The sequence below is a fragment of the Orycteropus afer genome, unplaced genomic scaffold, assembly GCF_000298275.1.
Source record: "Orycteropus afer afer isolate SDZICR_OR568_19922 unplaced genomic scaffold, OryAfe1.0 scaffold00192, whole genome shotgun sequence".
Classification (NCBI taxonomy): Eukaryota; Metazoa; Chordata; class Mammalia; order Tubulidentata; family Orycteropodidae; genus Orycteropus; species Orycteropus afer.
The window spans coordinates 5964129-5975881 of record NW_006921779.1 but is presented as its reverse complement, the minus strand read 5'-3'; positions in this window follow the sequence as shown (position 1 = coordinate 5975881).

Here is an 11753-nt window from a genome sequence, read left to right as displayed (position 1 = left end):
GTTCCAATACTGCATCTTCCTCAGGGATTTGTTTTGGGTCTGTATCCTGGTCCCTTGTTTCTCCTGCTTTATCTTGCTTCTTTGTGTGGACTGTGATGTTCTGTTGTCTCCGAGGCATTGTGATGTTTTTGTGTTTATATCTAATTGGTGATTGTATGTTGGAGTGACTTGCCCACAATTTTTGTTTTGTTTTGTTTGTATGTTATCTGTATAGGCACAGTACTGTGCTGTGCTCCTCTATTCAGTAGTTGACAGCACTTATACACTCACCACCTGTCTCCTTTCCTTTGTCAGCCACTCATATGTCCTTGCTGACCCTGGCAAACAGAGCCTGCTGTTAAGTCCCTGGAATCTGAATGAGAATGCTATCACTTTAAAATCCAAAATGGTTGCCACTTGTAAACATTTAAAATGGCAGCACCCTCCTTCACTTTAAATACCCAAAATGGCTGCTGCTTGTAAACATTCAAAATGACTACGCCCTTGGTCACTTTAAATATCTAATATGACTGCTGCTTGTAAACATTCACAATGGCTGCATCCTCGGTCACTTTAAATATCCAAAATGGCCCCCGCTTGTAAACATTCAAAATGGCTGCACCTTCGGTCACTATAAATATCCAAAATGGCTGCCACATGTAAAAATCAAGATGGCTGCACCCTCTGGACAGCAGAAAGTCCACAGCTCAGGTTATCTTCCTCCTTGCTATTTCCTTTCCTAGTCATAGGCCACCAAAGCAGTTGTTCTTGCAGCCCTTGGTGACCAGGACTGATCTTTAGGTCAATTCTTAGGTCCTAACACCACTTGGAAATATTCAGGCTGTTGGTCTCATCCAAGTAGCTGATAGTCCGCAGTTCCGACCATCTCTGTACTCAATGTTTTCGTTCATTTTTTCCACTAGTTGGTGCCTAATCCACTTCTGTGTAGTTCCTTTCAAAGCTCAGGGTTTCAGGATTATCTTCTGTATCTCTGTGACTTGGTTTTTCTTTTCTTTGTTCAAGAGTGTCTGTGTTGCTTGTCTGCATATTCCTCCATTTTACCAAAGCCATCCTGCCCTTATTTTTTACTTGAGGAAATTTGTAGTTTTAGGTTTCACATTTGAGTATTTGATCCATTTGGAGTTAGTTTTTGGTTATGGTATGAGACACAGATCTTACTTTATTTTTCTGTAAATGGATATCCAGTTTTTCTAGCACCATTTGTTAAAGAGACCATGTCTTACTCATTTAATGTATTTCAGCCCTTTATCCAAAATCAGCTGACAAGGTTTTATGGGCTTTCATTATCTTCATGTTATCTTTCGAAATGCAGAATTTTTTATTTTGATGAAGTGCCAATTTACTATTATATTTTTTATAAAACAATAATGGTCTGTACTGTTTATGTTCTAAGAAATCTTTGCCTAGCCTAAGATCATGAAGAATGAAATTTTTCTTTTAGAAGCTTTATAGTTTCAGCTTTTACGTTTAGATCTATATCCATTAAAGTTTATTTTGGATATGTTATGAGTCAAAATAAAATGTTTTTATTTGCATATCAAGTTGTACTGGCACCATTTACTGAAGTGATTGTCTTTTCTGTGTTTGTTTTCTTTGGAACTTTTGTTGAAAATCAGTTGATCTATGTTTTTGACTCCATTTCTGAACTCATTCTGTTTCATTGATCTGTATGTTTAGCCTTGTGCTAGTACCACTCTGTGTTGATTACTTTGTTGTTTTTGCTGTTAGGTTCCGTCCAGTCAGTTTGGACTCATAGCGACCCAATGTATCACAGAGCCCAACGCTGTGTCATCCTCACAATCGTTGGTATTGCTTGAGTGTGTTGTTGGACCTACTGTGTCAGTCCATGTCATTGAAGGTCTTCCTTCTCTTTTTCTTTGACCCTCTAATTTACCAAGTGTGATGTCCTTATCAAGACTTTGGTCTCTCCTGATAACATATCCAGAGCATGTGGGACGAAGTCTGGCCATTCTTGCTTCTAAGGAACGTTCTGTGACTATACTTCTTCCAAGACAGATTCCCTCGTCCTTCCAACAATCCTTGGTATATTCAGTATTGTTCACCAGCACCATAATTCAAAAGCATCAATTCTTTGGTTTTCCTTACTCATTGTCCAGCTTTCACATGCATATGAGGCTATTGAAAATACCATGGCTTGGATCAGATGCACTTTCATCTTAAAAGTGACATCTTTGCTCTTTAACAAGAAGCTCTGGTGGCATAGTGACTAAGGTATTTGACTGCTAACCAGAAGGCTGATGATTCAACTCACCAGCCACTCCTTGGAAGAAAGATTGGCCAATCTGCTTCTGTAGAGATTCCGCCTCGGAAACTATGAGTCTGATCCAACTCCATGCCAGTGAGTTTGGTTTGGTTTTTTGGCTCTTTAACACTTTATTTTATTTATTTATTTTAAAAATGCATTTTATTGAATTATAATTTCTGTACAGCAGTGAAATACACAAAACTGAAGTGACATGGGTCAGTGCATTGTTTTTCTTTTTTTTTTTTGCAGTGTTCTGTCCCCTCCCCTCTCATCCCTGTAACCAACAAAGAAAGTTCCCTTCGGTATATAAACCTTTCCTTGACTTTTCACAATAACAGACTAATACAATATTTGTCCTTCCGTAATTGAGTTATTTCACTTAACATAATATTCTCCAAGTTCACCCATGTTATGCAGTGCTTTGTGGCTTCTACATTATTCTTTAGGGTTGCATAGTATTCCTTTGTGTGTATGTACCACAGTTTGGTTATCTTGTCTTCTGTTGATGTGCATGTAGGTTGTTTCCATTGTTTTGCTGTTGTAAATAATGCTGCAGTGAACAGTGATGTGCATTTATCTGTTCTTGTCCCAGATCTCACTTCTTTAGGATATATACCTAGTAATGGGAGGGTCAAATGGTATTTCTAATTCAGCTTTTTAAGGAATCACCATACTGTTTTCCACAGTGGTTGTATCATTTATTTTACAGTCCCATTAGCAGTGGATGAGGGTCCCAGTCTCTCCACATCCTCACTCGCATCCACCAGTTTCTGTCTTGTTGAACTTTGCCATTGGTCTTGGGGTGAGATGGTATCTCTTTGTTTTGATTTGCCTCTTTCTGGTGGCGCATGATAATTAGCATTTCTTCATGTATTTGCTGGCTGCCTGAATATCCTCTTTGGTAAAGCTTCTGTTCATGTCTTCTGCCCATTTTTTAATTGGATTGTTGATCTTTTTGTTGTTGAGGTATTGGAATTTTCTAAAAATTTTAGAAATAAGTCCCTTGTCAGATATGTAATTATTTATTGACAGGTATGAATTTGTTGCTGTCATTTTGTTATGTGCTTTTTCATGGTGTTGATTTCTTTGTTGCATATAATTTTCTGTGCTGAGCTCATTTTGTTTATGAATCATACTATTATTTCCATCGTTGCTATTGTTTTACTATTTGCTGAATATTTGTACTGGTCCTCTTTTTTGTTTTGATATGAAGATTTATAATTTTTCTTTAAGGTTACCCTGTGATTTACAATTTCTTCCCAAGTTTAGAACAGTCCATTCTATCTTGTAGTTTTCTTGACTTCCCTACCATTTAGAAGTTCTGTAACTATACAGTTTTTTCCCTCTTTTTAGTTTGTAGTTGTCCTCATTTGTCAATTGATGTTGCTGGTTCCCTGTTTACAATCTTATAGGTTTATTTACTTTGCATACTTCTGTAAGTATCCAAAAAAGTTTCTGGGTTATGTCATCATGTGTGTTAATGGTCACTTGTTGTTTGCTGTTGTTGGTTCTCTTTCCAAAGGACTCCCTTCAGCATCTCTTGTATGGTTAGTCTGGTTTTAACAAATTCCCTTAATTTCTGCTTATCTGGAAATATCCTATCATATTTGAGGGACAGTTTTCGCTGGGTATAGAATTCTTGGTTGGACATTATCTCTTTTAGGATTTTATGTATACCATTCCATGTTTTCTCACCTGCATGGTTTCTGCCAAGAAATCCGAGTTTATTCTTATTGGTTGCACCTTGTAGCTTACTTTTCATTTTTCCTGTGCTGCTTTCAGGATTCTTTCTTTGTTTTTCCTTTTCTTGAGTTTGGTGATGATATGTCTTGGTGATTTTCTTTTGGGGTCTATCCTGTTTGGCATTTGTTGGGCTTCTTGAATGGATATATTCTCATCTTTCATCATACCAGGAAAATTCTCTTCCAATAAATCTTGGACAATTTGTTCTGTGGTTTTATTTGTCTCTTCCTTTTCTGGAATTCCGATTATATGTAGGTTATTCCTTTTGATGGTATCTCACGTGAGCATTAGGCTTTCTTTATTTTGTTTTGATCTTTTTTCTGATTGATCACTTTCCAAAGAAGTATTGAGGTATTTGCCTTCAATCTCACTAATTCTGTCTTCCATTGATTCAGTTACTCCTTTGCCTGTTCAATATGTTATCTATTTCTGAAAATTTAGTATTAAGCTTCTGAATTTCTATCTGTAGATTTTGGATCATTTCTAATTTTTTCTTTGTTATTTTGTTCTTGTATTGTCTTTCGAAATTGTCGGGTTTTTCTGTGTTTCCTCAATTTTGTCAGTATTTTCCTTGATCTATCTCCCAATTCGTTGAAAGTACCAAAATATAATTCTTTTGAATTCCTTATCAGGGAGTTTCAGTGCTGCATCTTCCTTGGCATGTGTTTTGGACCTGTATCCTGCATCCTTGTTTCTTCTGCTTTGTCTTCCTTCTTTGTGTGGACTGTGATGCTTTGTTGTTTCTAAGGCATTGTGACATTTTTGTGTTTATATTTAATTGGTGATTGTATGTTGGAGTGACTTGACCCCGATTTTTGTTTTCTTTGGATGTTATCTATTTATGCAGGGTATTGTGCTGTGCTCCTCTCTTTGGTAGTTGGGAGCACTTACACACTCACTGCCTGCCTTCTTCTTTGTTGTCTGCATCCCATATGTCCCTGCCATCCTTGGCAAATAGAGCCTATTCTTAGGTCCCTGAAATCTGAATGAAAATGCTATCACTTTAAAATCCAAAATGGTCACCACTTGTAAACTTTCAAAATGGCCACCTCTTGTAAACATTCAAAATGGCTGCACCCTTGATCACTTTAAATATCCATAATGGCCGCTGCTTGTAAATCTTCAAAATAGCTGTACCCTTGGTCACTTTAAATATCCAAAATGGCCACCACGTGTAAACAATCAAAATGGTTGTGCCCTCCGGGCAGCCAGAAGTTCACAGCTCAGGTTCTCTCCCTCCTTCCTGTTTCCCTTCCTGGGGATAGGCCACCAGCACAGTCATCCCTGTGGCCCTTGGTGACAAGGGCTGATCTTTAGGTCAATTCTCAGGTCCCAACACCACTTGGAAATATTACCACTGTTGGTCCTGTCAGAGTAGCTGACAGTCCACTGCTCTGACTGTCTCCGTATTCACTGTTTTTGTTCAGGGTTTTCCACTAGTTGGTGCCTAATCCACTTCTGTATACTTCCTTTCAAAGGTCAGGGCTCCTGGATTATCTTCTGTATTTCTGTCAATTGGTTTCTCTTTTCTTTGTTGAAGAGGGTCTGTGTCCCTTGTTTGCCTATTCTGTCATCTTACCAGAAATAGCTCTATAACACTTTAAAAGAGGTCTTTTTTAGCAGATTTGGCCAAAATCTGATTTGTCGACTGCTTCTTCCATGGGCATTGATTGTGGATCCAAGTAAAATGAAATTGTTGACAATATCAATCTTGTGAGAAGTTTTGTTTTCTTTTATGTTGATTAATCCATACTGAAGGCAGTAATCTTCGATATTCATCCATAAGTGCTTCAAGTATTCCTCATTTTTTGCAAGCAAGGTTATGTCATCTGCATATTGTAGGTTGTTAATTAGTCTTCTTTTAGTTATAATTCTTCATATAGTCCAGAGTCTTGGATTATTTGCTCAGCATACAAATCGAGTAAGTATCTAAAGGATCCCTGATGCACATCTTTCCTGATTATAAACCATGAAGTACCTACCCTCTTGTTCTGTTTGAACGAGTGCCTCTTCTATGTACAGGTTCCTCATGAGTACAGTTATGTGTTCTGGAATTCCCATTCTTCACAATGTTATCCATAGTTGGTTATGATCCACATAGTCTAATGCCTTTGCATAGTTAATAAAACACAGCTAAACATCTTCCTGGTGTTCTTTGCTTTCAACCATGATCCATCTGATATTAGCAGTGATATCCCTCCTTCACATCCTCGTTTGAATTTCTGCAAGTTCCCTGTTAGTTTACTGCTACAACTGATTTTGTATTATCTTCATCAGAATGTTACTTGTGTGTGATAGCAATGATATTATTCAGTAATTTCCACATTTAGTTTGATTGCCTTGCTTTGAAATGGGCACAAACATGGATCTCTTCCAGTTGATTGGCCAGGTAGCTGTGTTCCAAATTTCTTAGCATAAATGAAGGAGCACCTTCAGTGCTGTATCCGTTTGTTGACTACTCCCAGGAGCCGTGTTTTTTGCCAGTACCTTCAGTGCAAATAGAACTTTTTCCTTCAGTACTGTTGTTCTTAATCATATGCTACCTCCTATAGTGGTTGAACATTAACCAGCTGTTTTGTGTAAAGTGACTCTGTGTATTCCTTCCATATTTTTTTTATTATTCCTGTGTTATTTAATACTTTGCCCCATAGAAACCTTCAGTATTGCAACTAGAGGCTTGAATTTTGTTTTCCTCCATTGTTTCAGCTTCGGAAATGTCAAGTGTGTTCTTACAGTTTGATTTATCAACTCTAGGTGTTTGCACATTTCATTATAATACTTTACTTTGTTCTCCTGATCTGCCTTTGGAAATCTCTGTTCATCTTTTATTTCTTCATTTCTTCCATTTGCTTTTGCTACTCTACTTTCAATAGCAAGCTTCAGAGTCTTCACCCATTTTGGTCTTCTCTTCCTTTCCTGTCTTTTTAATTGATAACCTTTTGTTTCATGTATGATGTGCTTGGTGTCATCTCGCAGCTCATCTGGTCTTTGGTCAGTGGTGTTTATTGCATCAATTCTATTCTAAATTCAAGTGTGATGTGTTCAAGGTCATATTTTGGTTCTCAGGGACTTGTTTTACTTGTCTTCAGTTTCACCTTCACCTTGCATATGATCAGTCGATGGACTGTTCCACATTCGACCCCTGGCCTTGTTCTGACTGATAATATTGAACTTCTCCATCTCTGTCCACACATATAGTCTATTTCATTTCTGTGTATTCCATTTGGTAAGATTCACATGTACAGTTGCTGTTTATGTTGACAGTAGGTATTTGCAATGAATAAGTAGTTGGTCTTACAAAATTCTGTCATGCAGTCTCTGATGCCATTTTGATCACTAAAGCCTTATTTTCCACCTACTGCTGCTGCTGCTGTGTTTCCAGCTTTTGCATTCCAGCTACCAGTAATTGTCTGTACATCTTAATTGCAGGTTTGGTCAGTTTGATACTGCAGAAGTTTGTACAGTATTGTACTTAAGAATGATTGTTGAAATGTTCTTTTTGATGATGAATGCAATGCCATTCCTCTTCAATTTGTTATTCCCAGCATAGTAGACCATGTGATTGTCCCTTTAAGCTCACTAATGCCTATGATGTCTATCTTTATGTGTTCCATTTCATTTTTGACAACTTTCAGTTTTCCTAGCTTCATACTTACACATTCCACATTCTGATCATTAATTGATGTTTGCAGCTGCTGCTTCTCATTTTTAGTCATGCCTTATCACCAAATGAAAGTCTATAAAGCTTTACTCCATCTATGTTTTTAAAGTTGAGTCCACTTTGATGAGATGCCTCTTTCCCTATCGTATTTTGAAGGCTTTCCAACCTGAGTGGCTCATCTTCTGGCACTATTATCAGACAGTATTTTCCTGCAATTCATAAGGTGTGCAGTGGCCAATATAAAAAAAAAAAAAAATTTTTTTTTAAAGGTTACCCTGGCCAGGTCCTTCCTCCTAGCCTTTCTTAGTTTGGAAGCCCCACTGAAACCTGTTCACCATGGGTGACCGTGCTGGTATTTGTAACACAGTGACTACCCTCCACCATCACAGCAACATGTAATCCTCCACAAGTGGCAGATGAATGGTGACGTTTGATTATAATGAGTTCCAGATTTACATCTCATTTCTTGGCAAGTCTCCTCTCCTTTTCAACTGCCTTTTTGATTATCTCCATTTTGAGATTTAATAAGGATCTCAAAATAAACAGCTTTGAAAACAAAGTATTCCTCCTACCTCTTTCAGGCTTTTCCTCCTTTAATGTTCCCATTTCAGGAAATAGCACCTTATTGGGTTATCCTTGACTTAGTTTATACTTGGCATCACATATATTAGGAACAGACTCTTCAACATTGACCACTTCTCATCCCATCCACCATTCATAGTTACCAATTCTCCTTTATATTATTGTTGTAGCCTCCTGACTGGTCTTCCTGCTCCCATTCTTTGCCTCCTTATAACCTTTAACTATATTAAAATGGTGATATAGAAGCCAAAATGATCCTTGTGAAACATAAATGAAGTCACTCCCCTCTTCAAGAGTCTTTGATGACTTCTTATTTAAATACATTTTATGGTTTACAAGATCTTAATAGATCTATTCGCTATTTTTTTTCTCTCTCTTTTTTAAGCACTCTTGCTTGTACAGTTTTGGTCGTACTTTCCTTGCTTTTGTCATGTATGCCAATAACATGTTCAAAGTGACTAAAAGTCATGAATCTACCATTAGAAATTTGTGTGTCCAAGTGTTTCATTATCTACTGTGATTCCCAAATGTTACATAGTATCTAATTTTGTTCTGTAGCTCTCCTCTGAGAAGTTGTTTCTTTTATTTAATTATATGAACCACAAAGGTGAGTAGAATTCTATTTAATTAATATATACCTAGTACTTATATTTTACTTGCTTAAAAGCAATGAAATGAATAAAACTTACCAAACATGCAATTAAGATGTACTGATAATTACTGGCAGCTGGAATGCAAAAGTTGGAAACTATACAACAGCATCAGTAGTCAGAAAGTAAGGGCTTGGTGATCAAAATGGCATCAGAGACTGCATGATAGAATTTTGTATGACCAACAACTTATTCATTACAAATACCTTTTCTCAACATAAAAGGCGACTGTACATGTGAAGCTCTCCAAATGGAATACACAGAAATAAAGGTTGATATCCTAGGCATTAGTGAGCTGAAATGGACTGGTTTTGGCCATTTTGAATCACACAGTCATATGCTCTACCTTGCCAGGAATGACAAATTGAAGAGGAATGGTGTTACATTTATTGTCACAAAGAATGTTTCAAGATCTATCCTGAAGTACAGTGCTGTCAGTGATAGGATAACATCCGTACTTCTGCAAGGAAAAACCAGTTAATACAACTATTATTAAAATTTACACACCAAGCACCAAAGCCAAAGATGAGGAAATTGAAATTTTTACCAACTTCTGCAGTCTGAAATTGACCAAACCAAACTGACCAAACCATATCAAGATGTGTTAATTATTACTGGTGATTGGAATGCAAAAGTTGGAAACAAAGAAGAATCAATAGTTGGAAAATATCATCTGGGTGATAAAAATGAAGCTGGAGATTGCATGATAAGAATTTTGTAAGACCAACGACTTACTCATTCCAAATATCTTTTTTCAACAATATAAATGGCAGCTGTACATGGGGACTTCGCAAGATGGAATACACAGGAATCAGATAGACTACATCTATGCAAAGAGGTGATGAAGAAACTCAGTATCTTCAGCCAAAGCAAGGCCAGGAGTGGATTGTGGAACAGACCTCAACTGCTCATGAAGTGAGCAGCTCTTTGATGGTGCAGTGTAGTAAATTACATAATATGGCTTTTCTAGCTATAGTCTTTTTGTAAACTCTGTGGTGGGATTTGCCATGAGCAACGGAGTAGCTCCTGGTTGTTAAAGTTATCTACCAGGGGTATTTCTGTTGTGAGTGGCATGAAGCAATGTTCTGGGAAGTTCTCTCTCTCTCTCTCTTAGGTGTATAGAATTCTGATGTTGGGATTGGTTAGATTGGCCACTCTGCCAGGCTCAAAAGCAGCCCTTCTAGAGGCAAAAGGAATCTCTCACTGCTGGCTGAGATACGCACTGCTGAGAGAAATGCATTTGCTGAGAAAGAGATGTGAGAGACACGTGCTGCTGAGGGAGAGATGCTAGAGACATACACTGCTGAGAGAGAGACTTTCAGCTGCTAAGTGAGACAGCCAGCTGTGAGAGACTGGGTGCATTTCTGGACTTGAATTGTAGCTTGTTGCTTCCCTAATAAACTCCATTATCTGTGAGTTCTGTGTGGCCACTGCAGTGAGTTATCAAATCCAGCAGAGAGGTGGTGGGTGCTGCAGAAGGAACAGTTGGTGTCAGGGTTGGTGAAAGGGCTGGATGGAGGCAGCATGTGTGGCCTTGCAGGAATAGGCCTTGGGCTACTGATGGTGATTCTGTCTTCCTCTTGTGGGGTTAGAGGAGGTCAGAAGATGCTGCCTCCCTGCCCCTTTTGCAGATGGCTTTTGATTTAAATGCATTTTATGGCTTACAAGATCTTAATAGATCGGTTCTCTGTTTCTCTCTGCTAACTGTTCAAGTTGAAGCTGAAGGCACTTAAACAAGCCTGGGGGGAAAAAAAAAACTCACTGTTCTTGAGTCATTTCAACTCATAGTGGCCCCTCCTTGGGTTTCTGAGGTGGTATCTTTACGGAAGGAGATTGCCCAGTCTTCCTTCTGAGGAGTGGCTGGTGGGTTTGAACTGTCAGCTTTCTGGTTAGCAGCAGTCAAATGCTTTAGGCACTACACCACCAGAGCTCCCACAAGAGCCAAAATATGATCTTGATTACGTCCTTCCTGAATTTAAAGGCCAACTAAAGAATAGATTTGATGCTTTGAATACCAGTGACCAAAAACTTGATGAATTGTGGGATGACATCAAGAACACGGCACATGAAGAAAGCAAAAGGTCATGAAAAAGACGGGAAAGGAAGAAAAAAACAAAATAGGTAACAGAAGAAACTCTGAAATTTTCTCTTGAACAGAGAGTTGCTAAAGCAAGTAAAAGAAATGACAAGATAGAAGAGCTGAACAGGAGATTTCAAAGAGCAGCTCAAGAAGACAAAGTCAGTTATTTTAATGAAATGCGCAAAGACCTAGAGTTAGAAAACCAAAAGTGAAGAACACACTTTTAATTTCTCAAGCTAAAAGAACTGAAGAAAAATTCAAACCTCAAGTTGCAATATTGAAAGATTCCATGCATACTGAATGATGCAGGAAACATCAAAAGAAGATGGAAGCAATACACAGAGTCACTGTACCAAAAAGAATTGGTCGATGTTCATCCATGTCAGGAGGTGGCCTTTAATCAAGAATTGATAAGATACCCATTGTGATGTTTCACCAAATGGATGCTGCGCTGGAGGCACTTACTCATTTATGCCAAGAAATTTAGAAGACAGCTACCTGGCCAACTGAGTAGAAGAGATCTGTATTTGTACCCATTTCAAGGAAGGTGATTCCACAGAACGTGGAAATTACCAAACAATATCATTAATATCCCATGCACATAAAATTTTGCTGAAGGTAATTCAAAAACAGTTGCAGCGATATATTGTCAGGGAACACCTAGAAATGCAAGGTGGATTCAGAAGAGGACATGGAACAAGGGCTATTATTGCTGATGTCAGATGGATCTTGGCTCAAAGCAAAGCATACCAGAAAGATGATTATTTGTGT